This window comes from Marmota marmota, unplaced genomic scaffold (assembly GCF_001458135.2).
Source record: "Marmota marmota marmota unplaced genomic scaffold, marMar, whole genome shotgun sequence".
NCBI classification, from domain to species: Eukaryota; Metazoa; Chordata; class Mammalia; order Rodentia; family Sciuridae; genus Marmota; species Marmota marmota.
In genome coordinates, this window is record NW_025999926.1 from 2,380,296 (window position 1) to 2,401,628 (window position 21,333).

At 43.3% G+C, this 21,333-nt stretch overlaps 1 long non-coding RNA gene across 3 annotated transcripts; it reads right to left on the reverse strand.

Annotated features, from left to right (window-relative positions):
• Positions 1-435: 435 nt before the first annotated feature.
• Positions 436-20,348, reverse strand: LOC125615868. Of its 3 annotated transcripts, XR_007346467.1 has the most exons (4): positions 20,095-20,348; positions 18,744-18,959; positions 3,798-3,912; positions 436-2,473 (listed from the first exon to the last, which is right to left on the reverse strand). It is a non-coding gene; the product is annotated as an uncharacterized LOC125615868 (long non-coding RNA). The 3 variants fall into 3 exon arrangements; XR_007346465.1 differs by lacking the exon at positions 3,798-3,912 and having other exon boundaries at positions 20,095-20,334; XR_007346466.1 differs by lacking the exons at positions 436-2,473; positions 3,798-3,912 and adding an exon at positions 15,726-17,423 and having other exon boundaries at positions 20,095-20,335.
• Between the last annotated feature and the right edge of the window lie 985 nt (positions 20,349-21,333).

The following is a 21,333-nucleotide window of genomic DNA, read 5'->3' on the forward strand; positions in this document are numbered from 1 at the left end:
TACATTCAACTTTTTATAGTTTTACAGTAAGAAATGTTGCAGTACTTTCTACTTTTGTCCGTTGGTATTACCAATATCCTCTACTTGTGCATTAAAAAAAATAATAATTACAAAACATTGTAAAATTCTAATTTAAATCTCTTATATTACTTGGATAATCTTTATTATGACTTTACTGTGGGTGCTATCATTGGCTATATAAGATTACAAGTTTTATATTTAAAAGTAATTAATATAGTATCATCTAGTTTTAACAAAAGTCACCACAACTTCATAGAGAATGTTTTCCCTTCTTTGGGGGAAAAAAAAAACAAAAACAAAAACTAATTCCTTCTTCTAGTTAAGCTATCTTCCAGAGTGTCAATAACTTTCTGAGATTTACTATAGTTGTTTTCTTATAGATTGTAGAAATAAATAAAGACATACACTTTCATCTTCAAAAAAAAATACTTTTTTAATAAGTTTTTCCCCAAGAGTAAATGACAAATTTTTTATCATATGTAACTGATTCATAATTCTGTCTTATGTTTTCCCATTGATGATTATAATTTTTTTATATTTGAATTATGAATTTACCAGGATATAGTTGCCCATTCTGATAAAAAATGTTCAGTACTTTCACCTTTTAATGACTTTGAAGTAAGATTTGCATTCAACATTTACATAATTAACAACAAAAATACACTAATTTTTTTCTGAAGACAAAGTTATTTCATTCTAGAAATAGACATTATCTGCTTCATTGTAAGTTATTGCAGTTTTCAGATTTTTTTTTTTTTTGGTACATTTTACAAATTCATTCCAAAACCCTTCACCAGAAATATAAACCTTTCGTTAATACTTTTAAAAAGCACCAAATATTCTTTCAGTTTCATTTTTCCCCCTTGAAATATAGCCTTCTGGAGCCCTTTGCCAGTTATTCCCTTTTCTGTTCCCAAGGCTACTGTCCCCTGTAGTCTCAAGATACCATGTGTTTAGGGACATCCTTTTGACCTTGATCTAGTATCCTCTTGATATATTCCTTTGTTTTGCTGGAGTACATTCCACAGTAGCTTTCTGAGAAAAGGTATTTGTAAAGTGAGCTCCTCAGGAACTTGCATGACTGAAAACACAATCTGTTCACCCTTCCCTTGAGTGCTCAGCCTCCTGGGACTAGCCAGGGTCTAAGTGAGACACGGATTCCCAGTCTTGGGACTCAAAACACCTCTTATTTCATGTGGAGTGTCTAAGGTTCTTGGCTCTTAGCTTGAGATCCTTTTTCCTCACTGTAAGATTTTGGGATCTTCCTCCATCTGTGCATTTTGACATTTTAGGATCTGTGCTTTGGGGAGGGTCTTTTTTCACTCTGCAGGGAACTCAGCAAGTTCCCTCTGACTGGAAACTCAGGTTTGGCAATGTGCTTCTTGGTTTCCCTGATCCCCAAGGGATGGATTCCTCTGTTCAGGTGCCTGACCCCTGGGGTAATCCTCTCATGCTCTCTGCTTTTCTGTCCCACTTCCCTTCATTTTCTATTTGTTACCTGTGAGATGGTTCTATTCTTCTTCCATCATCTCCACTAAGATTTTTATTTCTATGTTCATATTTTTTTAGGATTTAAGACCTGTTTTCATTCCAAGAATATCTCTTTTTGTTTTTCCTTTTTTTTTTTTAATTTCTTAGGGATAATATTTCCCTTTATTTTTTGAGGATAAAAGCAGGTTTGGGGAATTTTAATTTTCATCTTTACATATTTTTCCTCTTTTCTCCCTTTTTTTTTTCCCCCCCTCTGTTTTGCACTTGAACTTGATCTCTTCTCCTCTTGTCAGGAGCTCTCTTTCTTCAAGTCTCTGATTGTTGGCTGCATGTTCTTAAAAGAATGTACTGAAGAGCTGATAGGAACACCGGGGGTGGGCGGGGGACAGGCAGGTGCCTGGGGGTTCCAGAAGGTAGCTACGAGTCACCTGGGCCATTTCACCCAGGATTTTCTTTTGTCTTGGGCTGGAATTTCTCTGGAGGCCATTGGGTCCCTGGCCTGGAGGTGTGTGCATGGATGCCGATGTTCCTGGGGAAGAGGAGCAGCACAGGTCAGCTCCTAGGCAGACCCCAGGACCCTGCTGCTCCATCGACTCAGCTGCCCTCAGCAGGGAGTGGACAGGCAGGCTTGTGCAGGTCAAGGGCAGCACGGTGTGCTGCAAGGCCCTGGGACCCGGGTTTGCAGGCTTCCCATAGGAGCTCCCTAACAGTCCCGAGTGCAGCATCCCTGACTTCCAGGATACAGGTGCTGGCGGTCCTGGGCTTTCCTGGCATCTTGCGCTCTGCACCAGCCTATCCCAGAGCCTGCCCAGTGCAGGAGAAAGGTCCTGCTCTCTCTGTGACACTGAATCCTTTATCCTTGTCTGTCTCATCTCCAGCACCCAAGATGCAGTGACCTCTGCCCTTCTCTCTGCCCTTGTGGATCTGTGCCTTCTTTTCAGGCTTTCTCCATCTTCAGTAACTTTGGGAAGAAGATCAAAGTCAAAGTTAGTCCAGTCCTTTGTTTTCATAATTTGGATAGCTCATAATACCTTGCATTGAGATCATTTGTCTTTCCTAAAATGAACAGATATATATTATTAATTTCAAAAAAAGTGGTGGGCTTACTTGTGTTCTTAGTTGAATATTGGAGACAATTGTTACTTGAAAATTGAGCCATCCTAGGTATAGTGACATAGGCCTGTACTCCCAGCAGTTGAGGAGGCTGAGGCAGGAGGATCACAAGTTTGAGGCCAGCCTCGGCAATTTAACAAAGCCCTAAGCAACTTAGAGATATCCTATCTCAAAATAAAAATAAAAAGATAGGGAATGTAGCTGAGTGGTAAAGCAACCCTGAGTTCAGTCCCCAGCACAAAATAAATTAAAAGTTGGATCATTAAGGATTAAAAGTGGTAAACACTTATTCTGTCAGAATAGGCAGTGGCAAAGTTGATGGTCCAAATATAGAAAACCTGCAATCATCAATGAGAAGATCTGTAGCAACATGAATCAGTAACATAGGAGAAATCATTTGGAAATAAACTTATCAAATAATCGTATCAAATTAACATTTGGAAGGTATCATCACAACTTAAAAGTTTATGGTGTAGTTAAAAAGCAACTTGGTCATTTTGGGCATAACACATTTATTCAAATTTTAAAACCAATAATTTTGAATTGTGGCCAGTGTCACTGCAGTCTCAATTTTTGCAAAGTTTGTTACAAAATATATATTTGACTGAAATAAGGAAACAATGGGGAAGCTATTACATTAAGACAGTAAATTTTCAATCCTAACTTGGGAAGTTTCCAATCTTTGGCTAAAAATAATTTTATAATTTACTTAAATTGTAAAATCTAATATTTTAAAGCTAACTTCCTGGGTTTGAGATGTTAAAACTCTATATCTCAAGTAAATTTTTTAAAAAACTATACATCTCACTTTACTGTCAGTGTTCATAAAACATGGTTCCAGTGAGAAATAGTTAAACACACACCTGCTGTAGTTTGGCCCCAGAGAGTCCCCTAAGGCCCCTGGCTGAAGGCTTTGGGGCCAGCTTGTGATGCTACCGGGAGGTGGTGGAAGCTTTAGGGGGCGGGGCCTAGTGGGAGGAAGTTAGGTCATAAAGAGGGTGCTCTTAAAGGGGAAGTTAGGGCTCTGGCCCTTCCTCTCCTCTCACTTTCCCAGGTACCACGTCTCTTCTGCCACGTGCCACTGCCATGATGCTCTGCTTCACCAGAGGTCCAAAGCAACAGGGCCCAGCAGCTATGGGCTGAAATCTCTGACACCATGAGCCAAAATATACCTCCCTTCCTTATAAGTTGATTTATCTCAGGAATTTGTTACAGCAACAGAAAGCTGATTCACATGATGTCTTATTTGGTGTTGTCTTGATGGCACAATGTAACATTTCAGTCCAGCTAGATGGTAGGGAAAAAATTAAGTTGGTTTAATTTATTACTAGCCACAAAGCTGGATTTATTTATCTCTGAAAAGTACAGTAAAAACTATAAGTCAGCTAACTTCCTTTATACCTCTTCACAATAAGCTTTATTTTTTCAACCACCTATCAAGTAAGCCTCAGAGAAGATTAAATAATTCATGTAGAGAAAGGGAATTAAAATAATGAAAACTGGAAAACTATTTGACTCACAGGGTAATGCTGCAAGGCATTATAGGACCACGCAGATTCACCCTAGGAAAGATTGTGACGTGGGAGAAAATAAACATTGGAAAATTTGAAAACTATTTTAGAGACTTAGCTTGACTTAAAAAAAAGTCTCCATTGTTAGAGCTAACAGATTAAGCTGAGGAACAGTAAACGCAATTAAACATATAAATCAGAATAAATATATGCATGGAAATACAGCAGAATCTATCAAGTCCTGAAAGACGTGAGACTGCAAATGAAGCAAGCAAAATCAAATATCTAGTCCAGGAGAAAACCCGTTCGGTTCTCTGAATGTGCTTTGCAAACCACGCATGTGCTGTGTGGTAACAAGACTGGGAAACACAGAGAACTCAAAGTTTTCTTTCCAACTACTGAATCATAAAAGTTGACCACATAGCCATCTGTGGATAGAAGGTGAGCAAGAAGGCATCAGATGAAGACCACCAAGCAAAACTTTCACTCATTCAATAAGCCATGTTCAGTGATCTTGGCCATCTGGGAACGGTGTCATAGGGAGCCACAGCTGGGTGAATTCACCAGGTTGGTTCAGCACAGGCTGAGCCAGGTTCCTTCCAGGAGGAAAGCAATGGAGGCCAGGTCTCTGTGAGAGGCCCACTCAGTTAAGGTGGAGGTCCATCAGCTAAGATGGAGGTCAAGAGGTGTTTCGTGCAGCCTCCTACGTCCAGTCAAGACTCAGAAATGGGCCCCATTGAGGACCTGGACCAAACCAAGGATTGTATCCGTAAAATCAAATCTTCAGCAGATGACTCGAATGTTCTTAGAATGTTTGGCTCCGTGTCTGTGCGACTGATTTCACCCTTTGACATACAACTTTATTTTGTTTTATTTTGGGGTGCTGGGGGTAGAATCCAGGATCTCACACATGCTAGGCAAGCGTTCTACCACTGAGCTACCTCCCTGGCCCAAATGCGATTTTTAATAGAGAGTTGAGTCTATTGCGAAAATAAAAGAAAGTCAGTTTTTAATCTTGAGCGTGCAGGGTGATCCACCCACCCACTTGCCTTGCCATGGGGGTTGGCAGACCTGTGAACAGCCCTCTTGCACTGGGGTCTGGCCAACTAACGCACTATACAGCCCTGGTGTGCCACCTGCCCTCCCCAGCGCTCCTTAGCCACCCCTCACGGTGCTGCCAATTCCCACTGACCTCCAGGTGCCCGTTCAAGGGCCTCTTCCCTTCCCCTCCACCACAGCCTGAGCAAGCTTCATCCCATTGGGAATATGGAGGTGGTACCAAGGCCCCTCCAAGCCTGCTCTTGTCCTCAGAGCACAGGGAGGCTGCCTTCTCCAAAGCCTCCGTTCCACACCTGAGAGTTGGGAATCCTTCTACGGGCTCTGTCTTCCTCACCTACCCGACTTGGTGGGTTTCCAAGCCCTGTACAGATTTCTGACTCCTGCTCTCAGCTGTCCTTCCTGTCACTCAGACGAGGCAGAGTCCCCTGGTGCTCTGTGCCCAACTGCTCACCGCAGTATCCATTCTGTGGCCTAAGTCACCCTCAAAACCTGCACATCTGTCTGGACAAGGTGAGTGCCCGATTGTCCCCTGTCAACGAGGTGGGTCTGGAAGTGGCATTCCCCAGCTGTCTCAGTGTTTGTGCTGCTGTAAGAGGGTCACAGACCCCGGGGTGACTTACAATGAACAGACAGGTATGTGGCTCACAGTTCTGGAGGCTGGGAAGTCCAAGATCAAGGAGCCACGGCCAGCACGGGCTCCTTCTGCCTCCTAACCCGTCAGAAGGCATCCCCCAGGGAGACACACAAGAGGGGACGGGAGGAGGGCCCACACTCGCCCTCCTGCCTGGACCCCATCCCCACCATAATGACTTCCATCCACTCCCAGGGCGGAGCCCCCAGGCCTCATCACCTCCAGGCTCCCACCTTCCTGCCCCGGAGCCTTAGAGATTAAGTTCAGGGACACTTCCAGACCAGAGTGCCACCGCTCCCTTCCCCGAGGGGGCAAGGTTGGCTTTCTCCAGCAGAAGGGTGAGACCCGGGAGGCCAGGACCCCCTGAAGGTCTTTGTGATCAGATAACATGACACACAGTTGAAGAGATTCCAGAAGCTTCCAGCTGCCCTTCTCTGTCCTCTGCTGACATCAGACACTTGGGGGCAAACTTGCCCAGCAGGAGCCAAACAGAGGCAGCAGATTTGTAGGGTCCCCTCTGCAACCATCCTAGGGTTTTACACCCCTGGCTGAACCTTGGCCTAAACAAACCACTCTCCTAGTTACATGAGAGCTTTGTAGAATATTTGAGATCCCCTGAAGATACCCGTGCTCTTTGGGGAGGCAGGGGGAGCACTCAGCCACTGAGCCAGATCCCCAATCCTATTTTGTATTTTATTTAGAGACAGGGTCTCACTGAGTTGCTGAGCACCTTGCTGAATTGTTGAGGCCGGTTTTGAACTTGCCATCCTCCTGCCTCAGCCTCCCAAGCCACTGACATGACAGGCATGCACCACCAGTTCTGGCTGATACAGCTGCTTTTCTTGCTGTCCAGAATTCCCAACTCCATTTGGCTGGACATTTGGTCTCATGCTTCAGAGTCGCAGGTTGCTCTGCTGGGCAGGAGCTGAAGATCCCAAGCAGGCCGGACTCCTGAGCACCAGGCAATGGACCTGTTAACATTCAGGGTGTGGCCTTGATTTCACTGAAGAGGACTGGGAATGCCTTCAGCCTGCTCAGAAAAACTTATATAGAGATGTGATGTTAGAGAACTATAGGAACTTGGCCTTCCAGGCCAGGACTCCTCATCATACCCAAGAATATTCACCAGAAAAGGGCATAAAACATATATTTCACAAAGTGATAAGTGGGAAATATAGAAATTGTGATCTTGACTATTTACAACAAAAGAAAATACGGAAAACTACAAGTGAGAGTGAACACCAGAAATCATATCAAAAATCAGTCCCTGTTCACCACCAGAGAATTTATACTGGAGAGAAGCCCTACAAATATAAACAATGTGGCAAAGATTTTAGTCAAAACAAAAAGGTCTTATTTACCACAGAAGAACCCACACTGGAGAGATGCCCTACCGATGGGCAGAATGTGATGAAGTTTTTAAAGGAAAGTCAATCTTTATTAAGCAAAGCAGAACTCACACTGGAGAGAAGCCCTACAAATGTGAAGAATGTGGCGAAGCTTTTAATCAAAAATAAAACTTTACTCAACACAGCAGAAGTCACCCTGGTGAGAAACCCTCAAAAGGTGAAGAAAGTGATAATAATACTTTTAAAGAAAAATCAAAGCTTATTGGCAACCAAATTTTATTCAGAAAAGAACCCCTACAAATGGAAAAAAAATGTAGCAAAGCTTTTAATAAGAAATCAGACCTTTTTCACCCCTAGGCTCTTTATTCTGGAAAGAAGACCTACGAATGTAGAGAATGTAGAAACATTTTTAATTATACATCATACATTACTAGACTCCGAGAAAACAAAATGAGACCTTGGTACCATTCCTTTAAGGATGGGTCAACATCTAATCCTTACCACAATCATCACAGCCCAGAGAGATTCTTGAAATGTGAAAGCTAACAATGTGACAATGCCTCCAAAATTTATTCACCAATACTCAGCACCTGAGGGTACATACTGGTTAGAGAGAAGACAAAGGGAAAAAGAAATGTTTCAAAGCCACATGTTTCTTAAACACTACTGATTCCTGGAGAATTCATTGTGCTCAGAAACCCTAAAAAGTTAAATAATATTTCCCAAACTTATTCAAATTTTAAATTCATTGAACATCTGAAAACTCATACAAATAGTGAATATTGAACAGATTTTGCCCAGAATGTATGCTTTATATAACAACAAAACATTTACAATAAACACCTTGACAAATGTGAGTGTATAGTAAAGTCATTGCCTATACATTACACCTCGATGTATATGAGGATCAGTAAAAGACAGAACTCATTTACATATAGAAAATGAGTAGTTGTCTTTAACTTTTGCTTAAATTCATTAAACATTATCCAGTTATTTGGTAGAAATATCAATCATAAATATCGTATGTGCATGGTGCAGAAACATCATCTTTGAAAGCATATAATTTTTTTAAATCAAAGATTACTATTTTCACTTTCAAAAGTGAAATTATAAGAAATCTATTTTTTGATGTTTTACACTGAATTGTAATGTTTTAAACTTTTTTTTTTTTTGGTACTGCAGTTAAATTTAGGGATTTTTAAACACTGAGCCACATTCCTAAGCCCTCTTCCCCCTTTTTCAAATTTTGAGACTGGTCTTGCTAAGTTGCTTGAAACCACATTACTTTGCTGAGGCTGAATCTAAACTTCTGAAACTTCTCAGCTTCCCAATTTGCTTGGATTACAAGCATGGACCATCATGCCCAGTTTACAGTGCATTTTTTTTTTTTACCTATATTACCTTATGTATGCAATATGTCCTTATAACTGAATATTTGCTTATATGTTAACACTCATGTATTGAATCTTGTCATTAAATGACAGACATTACAGTATTCCACTCAACTAAATGTTCTATGTAACAGTAAAACATACTATTGAGTAAATAATACTCTAGCATCTCTGAATACTTTTACACATTTTAATCAAACTTAATGTGGAATATAATTTGCATAAATCAGATCATTATAATTTTTTGTTCTGTTTGTATTTATGGTGAAATTAAAAGAGTTATAAGAAGGGCATAGAGGTAGGAAAATAAGCCCCAGATTTTCACATCTTGAATTATAATTTTTTTTAATGAGAGAGGGAGAGAGAGAATTTTTTAATATTTATTTTTTAGTTTTTGGTGGACACAACATCTTTATTTTATTTTTATGTGGTGCTGATGATTGAATCTAGTGCCCTGCACATGCCAGGCGAGCGCACTACCACTTGAGCCACATCCCCAGCCCTTGAATTATTAAAATTAAGTTAAATTTTAACATTTTAACTTATAGAATTAAAGCCTGTGCAACTCTGGAAAGACATAAAGTCTCCAAATCAGGGATGTTATAAAAACTCAAGAGACTAGAAGTCTACAGGCATATTCTCTTGAAAGGAGTCATTGAAAAGAGAAAGATTCTCAGTGCTTTCAGGGAAGGTCAACAGGACACTCACCTGTCCTGGCTCTTGGCAAGTCTGGTAACGAAAAAAGAGGGAGGAAGCCAAGCATTTCCCACGAACTCCCAAAGAGTAACCCCTGAAGAAACTTGATTGACCTCCAAAATTTTAGAAAAATAGCCCCATACGAGACTACCTGTATAGTCTTGAACATCCCATGAAAAAGTAAAGCCCGAAACATGTTTAAAATGACATTTACCCTTCCCACAGTTTATTTTATTAGCTATACTTTGACTTTAGAGGCCTATTTTATTCTACTTTATAAGTACAATTATACTTCTTAGATTATAGGATAGATTAAATATGGCATTGTCTCCCAAAACTTCTGTACAACTCAGTTCTTTTAATACATTATAAACTAAACCTCTCACTTTTTAGGTCATACAGCCACAGTGGCACATGCCACCAACCAAAACCAATATTTATTCAAACGAGCCACTAGATTATCTCTACTCCATGTCACCTCACTCAGGAAACTATTTTTTAATTTACATATGACAACTTTAACTCTGAACGTTAAGGTTCCGAGAAAACTTTTAATAATAAAGCGTTAAGAAAAATATTAAAGATCTTTACAATAAAAAAAAAAAAAACAAGAATTCCCAACTCTACTCCCATGTACCTAACTGTTTCCTGTCTTATTCCATTTTATGTTGCTATAACAAAATACCTGAGACTGGGTAAAATATAAAATAGAGATTTACTTATAAGTCTGGCCAACCACCAGAACAGGAAGTCCAGTAAATGTCTGTTTTATACATTATACCAGCACAGTGCTAGAGCCCTAGAGAGGGGCAGAGAAGTGAAAGGGAGCTGACCCTGCACAGACGGTGCCAACTACCTGCTCTGGTGAGAACCAACGCACTCACCCAACACTTCACCCACTCCCACGTGACAACGTTCACCCATTCACGAGGCTGGAGCCCCATGACCCCGCCCCAGCCCCACTGCTAAAGTTTCCACACCTTCCAACACTGGTAAGGGGGGACCAAGCTTCAGCACAGGAACCTGACTCAGACAACCCTGGTCTGCTCGAGTCAGCTTTTCATTGCCTTCACCAAAGCACCCAACAAGAGCCATCTAAAGGAGGGAAAGTTAATGTGGGTTCCTGGTTTGTGAGGTTCACTCCATGGTTGGCCGACTCCATTGCTCTTGGCCCAGACAGAGGAAATCCACTCAGTTTATGGTGGTCAGGAAGAAAAGAGAGAGAAAGGAAGCTTGGACAGATGCAGTCCAGCACGGTCCCAGTGACCCACCTCCTCCCGCCATGTCCACTTGCCTACAGTTACCACCTAGTAGATCATTGAAGTGACTAGTCCAGCAAATGGATTAACCAACTAATGAGATCACAGCTCTCATAGTCTAATCATCTTCATCCCTGAAAAATTCTGCATTGCCTAACACATGAGCAATTGGGGAGGCATTAAAGATCCAAAGCATAATAATATCCAATTACGGCATCCTCCAAAACCCACCTCGAGCATCACCGCCTCCTTCTTACTCCTCCAGGAGAAAGTGCTGTCGTCTAGGAAGAGCGCATCAGCAAGGGTCTTTGGTTGCAAGCTAGAGACCCTGAATCTGGTGTACTTCCAACAGACAAAAAATATGGAAAGACTATCTGGTAGATCATAGTGATGGAAAAGCCGGCCAGCTGGGCATTAAGAATCTTGGGATCCTCTGGGCACAGTGGCACAGGCCTGTAATCCCAGTGGCTTGGGAGGCTGAGGCAGGAGGATCACAAGTTCAAAGCCGGCCTCAGCAACTTAGCAAGACCCTAAAGCAACTCAGAAAGACCCTGCTTCTAAATAAAATATTTAAAAGGGCTGGGATGAGGCTCAGAGGTTAAGTACCCTTGGGTTCAATCCCTGGTACAAAAAAAAAAAAAAAAACCTTAGGGATCCTCAGAAGAAGGGTGACCTAAACCAGCTCTTTGGAACTTTCTTTTGCATAGCTCAGCTCTGACCCTCTCCAGTTTTGCATATCTTGGCTGAAAATTGAAAAGTTTGAGGCAGAATCTGACTGGCTACCTGGGAGCCCGTACTCTCTCATCATCAGGGTGTACTCTGACCCTGGACTGGAGACAGACTCCTTCTCTTGTCCAAGGAAAGGTAAAGGAATGCTGATCTCACCACCCTGGGGAAGCTTGAGTTCTAATGGCCCTATCTTATCCACATGCACTTATGGATGTGAACAAGTTTCTCCAAGAAATATAGAGATAGAGACCTAGAAAGGGTTAGAGATGGAGAGAGAGAGAGAGAGAGAGAGAGAGAGAGAGAGAGAGAGAGAGAGAAACGAGGCGAGGAACATGGAGAACCGTGCCACCCTCCGGCAGTAAGTCCTATTCGACTGTAGACATCTGGATTCATGGAACCAAGCAAACCTCATCCACCTCAAAAGAGATTAATTTCCAACAAAACTTTATGTCTGGGTTTAAAATATTCATCCAAATTTATAACACATTTTTATTGCCTTTCTCTAATAATTGGACTACCAGCCCACCCAAATCCGTATGACCTCATCTTGAGAGCCTTACCTGAATTACATCTGCAAAGACCCGATTTACAAAGAAGATCATCTTCACAGGTACCAGGGAATAGGACTTGGACAGATCTCTTTTTTTTTTTTCAGATGTGTAGTATTTTATTACATTGATAAACTATGATTTCTTTCTTTCTTTTTTCTCATATTTGTGATTGGTGCATTATAATTACATACAATGGTGAGGTTTGATGCTACATATTTGTATATGCACATGATATAATAATAATTTGGCCAATATCATTCCCCAGTATTTCTCCTTTCCTTTCCGTGCTCCCTCTGATATTCAAGAGATCCCCCCATATTTATTTTCCTTTTTCCTCCCTCGTTTTCATATAGGAGAGAAAAAACTGACTCTGGATTTTCTGAGTTAAAAAGATGTGACTGACATTAAATCACTACTGTACAATGTCAGAAAAAAAGTTAGATAGCAATATATAACATTTCTGATAATTTAACAGCAATATTCACTATTTAGAGAAATAACCTAATTACAAATATTAGAAGAAAGGCAATAAGGTCAAAGAATAACGTAAAACAGTAAGTAATAGAGGATGTGATTTCTTGAAAAAGTGGCAGGTTCCCTGACTGTTCCATTTAGTGTTGTGATCAATATTTTAACGTTTTCTTAAAAGTTCAGTGTACGACTTCTAAGCAAGCAGCTACAGAGGAAAAGAATTGTCCCAGAAGAGGCCCTGAAAATGTGAGTAAGAACATCTGGAATTTAAATATTGTAGACAGACCACAGTGGGGTTGTCCTTAGCCTGGCCTCCTTTCCAGGGGACAAACCAGAATTTAGTGAAGTGGCGAAGACAATTTATGAACTGCTCATTGTGGCCTTAAGGAATTCAGTAATTCCGAATCCCAAGTCATCCCCGTCTTTTTCCAAACCTAAATCTAGGCCTTCCACAAACGCCCCGTTAGTTCCCCAGAGCCCCATAAGGTTGTAAGGGACAGGAGGTATTACTGGGCGTCAGCATTTGAGATGACCAACCTAGGGACCTTGGAAACACGCAATCTCATCAGGAAGGGAGACGGCCAGAGAGCTGAGGCAGAGAGGGCTCCAGGGAGCGGGTTAATGGAGTGGACTTCCTTATGCCCAGGGCGTGGCGGGCACCCTGGGAGGAGAAGGCACTACTCTGAACCAGGCCAACCAGGTCCCCACGTTGGAGATGGGCTCCCTGAATCCAGCTGTGTGTCCCCTGGTCAGACAGTGCAGGACCCAATAAACCCTCAGAGAATAATGCAGCTTGATTCTGCGGTGAAAGATGAGCACACTTTTATGGCTCAAGACTAGAACATTCCAGGATGAGGCTTTCAGAACCCTGCCTATTCCTGGCATCGTGGGCCACCACGAACAACAGCACTGAGAAATATTGGTTAAAAAAAGTGATCACTCAAAACATTTCCAGGGAAAGATCTCCCATGTTCCTGGATAGGCAGAATTAATATTGTCAAAATGGCCATGCTACCAAAAGTGCTATACAGATTTAATGCAATTCCTATTGAAATTCTAATGATGCTCTTCATTGAAATAGAAAAGGCAGTCATGAAATTCATTTGGTTAAATAAGAAGCCCAAAATAGACAAAGCAATCCTTAGTGAGGAAAGCAAAACAGGAGGCATCACAATACCAGACCTTAAACTACACTGCAGAGCTATAGTTACAAAAACAGCATGGTATTGGCACCAAAACAGACATGAGGACCAATGGAACAGAATAGAAGACACAGAGACAAACCCACTAAGTACAGTTATCTCATACTAGACAAAGGTGCCAAAAGCATACATTGGAGATAAGAGAGAGTCTTTAACAAATGGAGCTGGGAAAACTGGAAATCCATAAGCAACAAAATAAAATTAAACCTCTGTCTCTCATCCTGCACAAAACTCCACTCAAAGTGGATCAAGGACCTTGGCATTAGACCAGAGACCCTAGAGGAAAATGTAGGCCCAACTCTCCATCATGTCAATTTAGGAACTGAATTCCTGAACAAGACTCCTAAAGTAAAAGAAGTAAAATCAAGAATCAAACTAAAAAGCTTCTTCACAGCAAAGAAAACAATCAAGAACATAAACAGAGAGCCTACAGAATGGGAGAAAAATCTTTGCCACTTGCCCCTCAGATGAAGTGTTAATAATCTTCAGGATATATAAAGAACTTAATAAGCTTAATACCAGAAAAAAATAAATAAATAACCCAATCAATGAATGGGCAAAGGAACTGAACAGGCACTTCACAGAAGAAATAGGATGATCAGTCAACAAATATATGAAAAAATCTTTAACTTCTCTAGCAATTAGAGAAATGCAAATTAAAACTATACTGAGATTCCATCTCACTCCAGTGGAATGGCAATTATAAAGAATACAAGTAGCAATAAATGTTAGGGAGGATGTGGGAGGACAGGTACACACATACATTGCTTGTAGGATTGCAAATTGGTGTAACCATTCTGGAAAGCAAAGCAGTATGGAGATTCCTCAGAAAACTTGTAATAGAACCACCATTTGACCCAGCCATTCCACTCCTTGGTTTGTACCCAAAGAACTTAAAATCAGCATACTACAAAGATGCAGCCACATCAATGTTTATAGCAGCTCAGTTTACAATATGGCCATGCACCATAAGTGAATAAGAGATTGTGGTACATCCCTACAAGAAAAGGCCACTCAGCAATAAAAATGAACAGGTGACCAACACCCGCACACAGGATGCGGATTTCAGAAATATTACACCAAGCAAAAGAGCCAGTTACCAAGGAATATGCACTGTCTTATTCCATGCATGAAAAATAGGGAAAGTCAATGGTGTTCACAGATCAGCGGTTGTCAGGGACGGGCTGGGGGAACTCTAGGGGGATACAAGGAAACTGTGAGTTCAGGGGATTATTCTGTATCTGAACAGTGCGGGTGGTTATTCATCTTTCAGAAACCATCAAACTGAATACATTAAATACAGATTGAGCATCCTTAATCTGAAATTCAAAATGCACCTGTGTTAGTCAACTTATCGTTGCTGTCACCAAAATACCTGAAAAGAACAACTTGAAGAAGAAAAGGTGTATTTGGGCTCATGGGTTCAGAGGTTCAGACCCTGGTTGTCTGGCTTCAAGGCAAAAGCATCAGGGCAGAAGAGTGTGGCAGAGGAAACCTGCTCGGCTTATGGCAGCCAAGAAGGAGACAGAGAAGGAGAGAAAGAAGAAAAGGAGGAGAGGAGGGGAGGGGAGGGGAGGGTAAGCAGCCAGACACAGATATAGCACAAGACCACATCCCCAGTCACCTATTTCCTCTGACCATGCCCTACCTGCATACAGTTACCACCTAGTAGTCCAGCTATCAATGGATTAATCCACTTGATAAGATGAATCCACTGATGAGGTCAGAGCCTTAATTACTTCCTAACAGCTCACCTGTGAACCTGCATTGGGAGTCATGCTTTCAACACATGAGCTTCTGGGGAAATATTCCAGATCCAAACCATAACAGCTCCAAAATCCACAACTTTTGTGAGCACTAACCTGACTCTATGAGTGGGAAACTCCAAACCACAAAACTTGGCTTTGTGCACAAAACTATTAAAAATGTTGTATTGGATTACCTTCAGACTATACATATAAGGTGTGCATGAAACATGAATGAGTCCATGCTTAGACTTGGATCCACCCCCACCAACATCTCCCGTCATGTGCATGCAAATATTCCAAAATCAAAAAAAAAAAAAAATCAGAGCTTCAAAACAGTGCGGGTCTTAAGCATTTCAGTTAAGGGATATTTAACCTGGATGTGCCACTTACTGTATTAATATTATACCATAATTAATTATCAATTTATTAATATAATAAAAGTAAACAGTGCCTGGTTATTAAAGTGAATGAATGAACAACCAAGCAAAGCGGCGCACTCCGAGTAGCCAGGTCACCTTTCTAAAGACTGTCCTGGTCCAGGCTCTGGGTGTCAGGTGCACAGCCCAGGCCTGGCCTGCAGCTCCTGGCTCCCAGGGGCTGTCTCTGGCCTGGGGATCCTTCCCCCGGGGGCAGCCAACAGTAGCTCCCAGAGCATCCTTACCCAACAGCAGCTGGGAGCTAGTGTCCGCAGTCTCTCAGAGGGTCCCTGGGGACTCACTTGTCCACCCATGCCTTCTGTGGTCCACTCCTAAATAAAAGACAGGACCTATTCCACAACCGAGGGGTTGCTGCTAGGCTATGCAGCTAGCATCTCCCCTTCCTCTGGTGAGCACCTGTCCCCCTTGCCACCTGGCCAGATGGCACCCCATGCTTCTATCCTGACCTTTCCACTGGGACATCATTTGGGAAGGGAAGGGTCTCCCCTGGAAGGGGGTCACCGGGAGTCCAGAGCAGCTGTAGGCAGTGTTCCAGAAGCCCAGAGAAGCCTCCCCAACGCAATAAGGAGGGAACTGAGCAGCCAGGAGATAAGGAAGCAGTCACATTGTTGGGGGAGAGGTGCCAGCCCTGAGTGCCAGTCCCCAGTGAGGCCCGCCTGCTGCCCTCCCCACTTCCTGATTATCAGGACAGATAATCCCCCTCTGCACCTGAGCTCCCGCCTGTGAGGTGGCCAGAATAGAACTCTGCCTGGTTTTAAGTCAGCAAAGCCTGTGTCGGCTGCGTATCTCGTAGGAAATGACACAATGCCATAGCCACTTTTTTTTTTTTTTTGCTAAATATTTTTTCTCATTTAACTCTATCCTTTTCAAAAAAGCTACGATTTTAATACATTTTAACACATTTGCAAGACAAATGCAATCGCACACGCAAAACTGAACAGAAAACAACTCAAACTAACTTTTATTAGAAAGCTGGAGTCAAGTGAATGTATCCCCAAGAATTAACTGTCCCCCAAATTAAGCAATTTGCATAATGCTCTTAACTATCCTTTTCCTGAATTCTGTGTATGGTGAGAGCCAACCAGATATCAGTCAAATGATGTTTTTCAGAGAAAATATATCCTGCTTATATTCCCATTAGTGGTATGCATTCACTTTATGTTTTGGTACACGCTCACACACACACACACACACACACACACACACATGCAGATTGCACGCTGTGATTATAAGCATGAAGAAAATGTGTGTATTCCATCTGAGTGTGAAATTCATGTGAAATATCAGGGCGTTTTGCTATGTGACTGCGTGGCCTTCAACATGACCCCTTTGCCTGCTCTCCCCCATTGTGGGACACGCCAGCCATGTGACCTGGCTTCCCCTGTTCCTGATAATGCCACAATAAGTATTTTCCTGCGCCTGTTTTTCTTCTTTCAGTTATTTCTTTGGTTGAACTCCCCAGGCCCCCCATCCCTCCGTGGAAAGCTGTGGTTTCCATGGTTCTAGGTCCCAGGTCTGCGAGCTGACTCTGGACTGTGGCCTGGCTGAGCGTGAGAATGTGAAGCTCGGAGTCACAGCAGAGAGGTGGGCAGACACACGGAGAGCGTCACACCCAGGAACCGGAAAGTCCTGAGGTCACACTTCTGAGCACCATTCGCTATACGGAAACACGTCCATCAGCAAGCCGAGGGTCTGGGGCTGATGTTTAAGAGTATCAAGTAAGACCATTCATGTTATTCCAGCTACGTGAGCAGATTGCCAGTGCTGAACAGGGATCAGGGGAGAGAAAGAAAGTCAGGGTTTTACTGGGAACTTTTTAAAAAACTGTCTGCGTGCATTTTTCTATTGCTACCTCATGTAACTGAGCTTCCTCTTGACTTTCTTAGAAATTCCAGCAGCTCAGTCCTTTCCTTGGAGCCCAGAAGCTGTGCACTTGGGAAGTCTACTCTGCTGGGGACCTGAGCGTCCTCTCTGAAAGGGGACAGGGAGTCTCCTAGCCTGTCCCCCTCCTGTGCACCATCAGAGACCACAGCTACTCTAACTGCCAAACACCTGCTAAACCAGCCCATGACTTCTCACTGCACCGTGCACCTGAGGTCAGTAAGCCATCATGGATACCTCAACTAACCCTGGAGATGTGTCCACTGGTCCCTGCAAGGTCCACACTGGAGTCAGAGTGGGCAGCAAATAGGGACGCCCAGTGCGGTTCTGACAGCTCCATCTCCCTGCTCTGAGCTCTTGATGGTTGGTCATTGCTCTAGTTAGACGGTTCAATTTGGTGGCCACAAGTTCTAGGTGCTATTTAAATTTTACTTTGTTGAAATTTAAACTTCAGTTCCTCCATCACAGGAGCCACAGATGGTGGGCTCCGTACTAGGTGGGGCTGCTGCCACCTTGATAAACACTAAAGACAGAGAATTTTGTCCCAATGCAGAATGTTCTGTTAGATCCTGCTGCATTTAAAGGCAAAGCAAGACTGTGACTAACCTTCATGCCTAGCTGCCTTCCAGCCTCACCTACCCATGAGGTCTTCCCCCATCCCTCATCCTTCCATAGCTCCAATCCCAGTGTTCCAGAGTTCCTTCCACCTCAGGGCCTTTGCACATACCATTCCCTCCACCTGGAGTCCCCTCTGTGCCTCTTAACCCAATGTACACCTCATCTAGATAATCCCTCTCTCCCTTTGGAATTCAGAATTTAAAGGCACAGAAATTTCCCTGCCTTTCAAATAAGGTCAAGTCCCCTTGCAGAACAACTTGATGGCTCCCTGGACCTCCCTTTCGAAGCTCTTTTTGGATGATAGCATCACTGTCACTTGAATAATGAAATAATAAATTGCTTAGTGTGTCTCAGCCCAACAAGAATAGGAGCTAGGATGACAGGTGCCTCACCCGTTTAAGCAACAGAATTGGTCCCTGGCACGCAGCAGGAGATAAACAACAATCGGTGGATGTGTTCACAAGATGATTCCAACAACATAAATCTTAGAAGAGTGTAAATATCTAGAAAAAGGGCTGCCTCCTGACTCTAAACTCTCTGAATAGCTGATGCTGTGATTTAAATAACGCTTTGACTGACACTTACTTCTCATGGAATTTACTCCAAAAACCAGTGAAGGGTCAGAAGAGCCAACGCAGAGAAAACCTGCCAGGCAGCTGCCTGTGGTTTGAAGGATGTGTCCAGCCTGACTCTTTCCCCCTAAGCCTTGGTGGTCTATGAAGTTGGTTCATAGGAGAGGCCCGAGCGAGTCTCTGCTGAGGGGAGGCTGTGGTCACAGAAGGCTTTGAATAGGTGCTGCATCTGCAGAGTGTCATATTATGCATGTTAGTGCACTGAAGTGCAATGACGATCAGGTGTCAAAACCCTATGGTATTAGGAGGTGGACACATTGTGAGGTGACCAGGTCCCACAGGTGGAGCCCTTATTAGTGAGATTAATGCCCTTTATTAAGAGAGAGAGAGGGAGAGTGATCTCACTAGTTCCCTACCCTTTACCAAGTGAGGACACAGCAAGAGGCACCATCTGTAAACCAGGAAACCGGTCCACACCAGACACCTTGATGTTGGACTTCTAGGCTCAAGAACTGTGATAAATAAATTTCTGTTGTTTAAACCACTCAGTCTGTGACATTTTGTTATGGCAGCTGAAACCAAGGCAGATACACACTGGGCTACGCTCAGGTGAAATGATAGAATCGTTTCAATGTGGGTTTATCCGTAGGAAAAAAAGAACTTTGACCTCCGCCTCACCTCCATGTGGAGAAGAACGGGGGAGGGATTGTGGACCCAAAATAAAAGTTAAAGGGGCTGGGGTTGTGGCTCAGCGACAGAGCGCTGGCCTTGTATGTGCAAGACCCTGGGTTCCATCCTCAGCACCACATAAAAATAAATAAATGAAATAAAGGTAAGTTAGCTTTCATCAAAATCTAAACTACTGTCCACCAAAATGCACCATTAAGAAAATAAACAGTCCAGGCGCGGTGACACACACCTGCAATCCCAGCGACTAGGGAGGCTGAGGCAGGAGGATCGCGAGTTCAAAGCTAGCCTCAGCAACTTAGCGAGGAGCTAAGCAATTTAGCAAAGAAACCCCCGTCTCTAAATAAAATATACAAAAGGGCTGGGGATGTGGCTCCGTGGTTAAGCACCACCTCCGTGGTTCCCAGAACCACCCCTCAAAAAACAGGCAGGCCATCTCTGAGAGAAAAATGTGCAGCACACACAGGGTTGATTCCCGTGATCTGCAGCAGTTATGTTATAAGGTGATGCAGGCCCCACATGGGTGAGCCCTGAACCATCGTTCTCCAGAAAAATAGGTGCCTGCGAGCCCTGGCATGACACTAATCAAAGCTCAACGTCTGCTGAGGCTTCCTATCTAAGTCCACCTGGCTGCACGTGGGCGTGGGTTCCTTCTTCGAACTCACTGCGTGACTCACGTCTGACCGAAGCTTCTCCGGCACACGGCACACGCTTTTCCTCCAGAAGGTACAGCGCAGCCTCTGAACCAGAGGGCACTTTGGTGCCCTCCTTGGGCTGTTTGTTACAAGCTGTGAAATCCCCAACAGAAAGCGCAAGAATGCAAAAAAATGTGACCTTGAAAAGGACCCTTGCTTTCCACGTGAGCTGAAAGAAGGCGGAGCACGGGAGTAGTGGAGCAGAGTGTGGCCTTGGGGACCTCCGCTGGAACGGCCCCTGGCTGGGGACCTGTGCACGTCAGGTGACTTGAATTCTTCACCACTCTGCGTGTGTCCTCAAGAGATCACACAGTGCCAAGAGCACAGAGGTAGAGATCACCATCGGATTTTGTGGAGTTAGACCAATTCAAAAACGACAGAATCCATGAGTGTACAACCAACTGCGTAGAGCCAAGGACTGGGGTCAAGAACACAGAGGGAATGTCCACCACTTGGTACTAAAACGACAAACAACCAAATGTTTTTTTTTTAATGGAAGAAAGTTTTGAACTTTAAAAAAGAATACGCACACATGTCCAGGAAGCATGTGACAAAGCGCGTGGTGTGATGAGTGATCAGGAAAGCACAAATTTAAACCATACTGAGCTATCCCCACATGGCGGGCCCTGAGGGTGGCCAGAGGGTAAGTGACCGGCAGCACTCAGCTCCCGGGATGTCAGAGAACCCAAGTGGGATGCTCACTCCCTGTCAGTAGGTCATTCCTCTCAGATAAGCTTCCAGAAAGTTCTTATCCAACCAAACATTACCCTTCCTCTGCATATTCACCCAAGAGAAATGGAAGCATTCACACACACACACACACACACACACAGAGATTTATACAAAACAAAGTTCACGGCTTTATTCAGAACAGTCCAAAATTGCAAACATCACTGGTGTTCATGAGCAGGTGAGGGGGTAAACTCCCTGTAGAACCCCCCAGTGAAATGCTACTCAGCAAAACTAAAAAAGAAACACAAAGGAACGGCAGAATCCTTATCCTGAGTGCTAAGAATTGCCATCACAAAAGAGGATGGCATGGGATTCAATCTGCATAAAACTGGAGAACAGGCAAAACTAATGTGCAATCAGAAAAAAATAATGGTACCAATGTGCCTTCTGAGGGGCTGGGAGCAGGGCTCTACTGGGAAGGGCACTGGGTGACGGTGACACTCCCCACCTACATGGGAGTTTGGGTTACACGAGGTGTGTCTCTGCCAA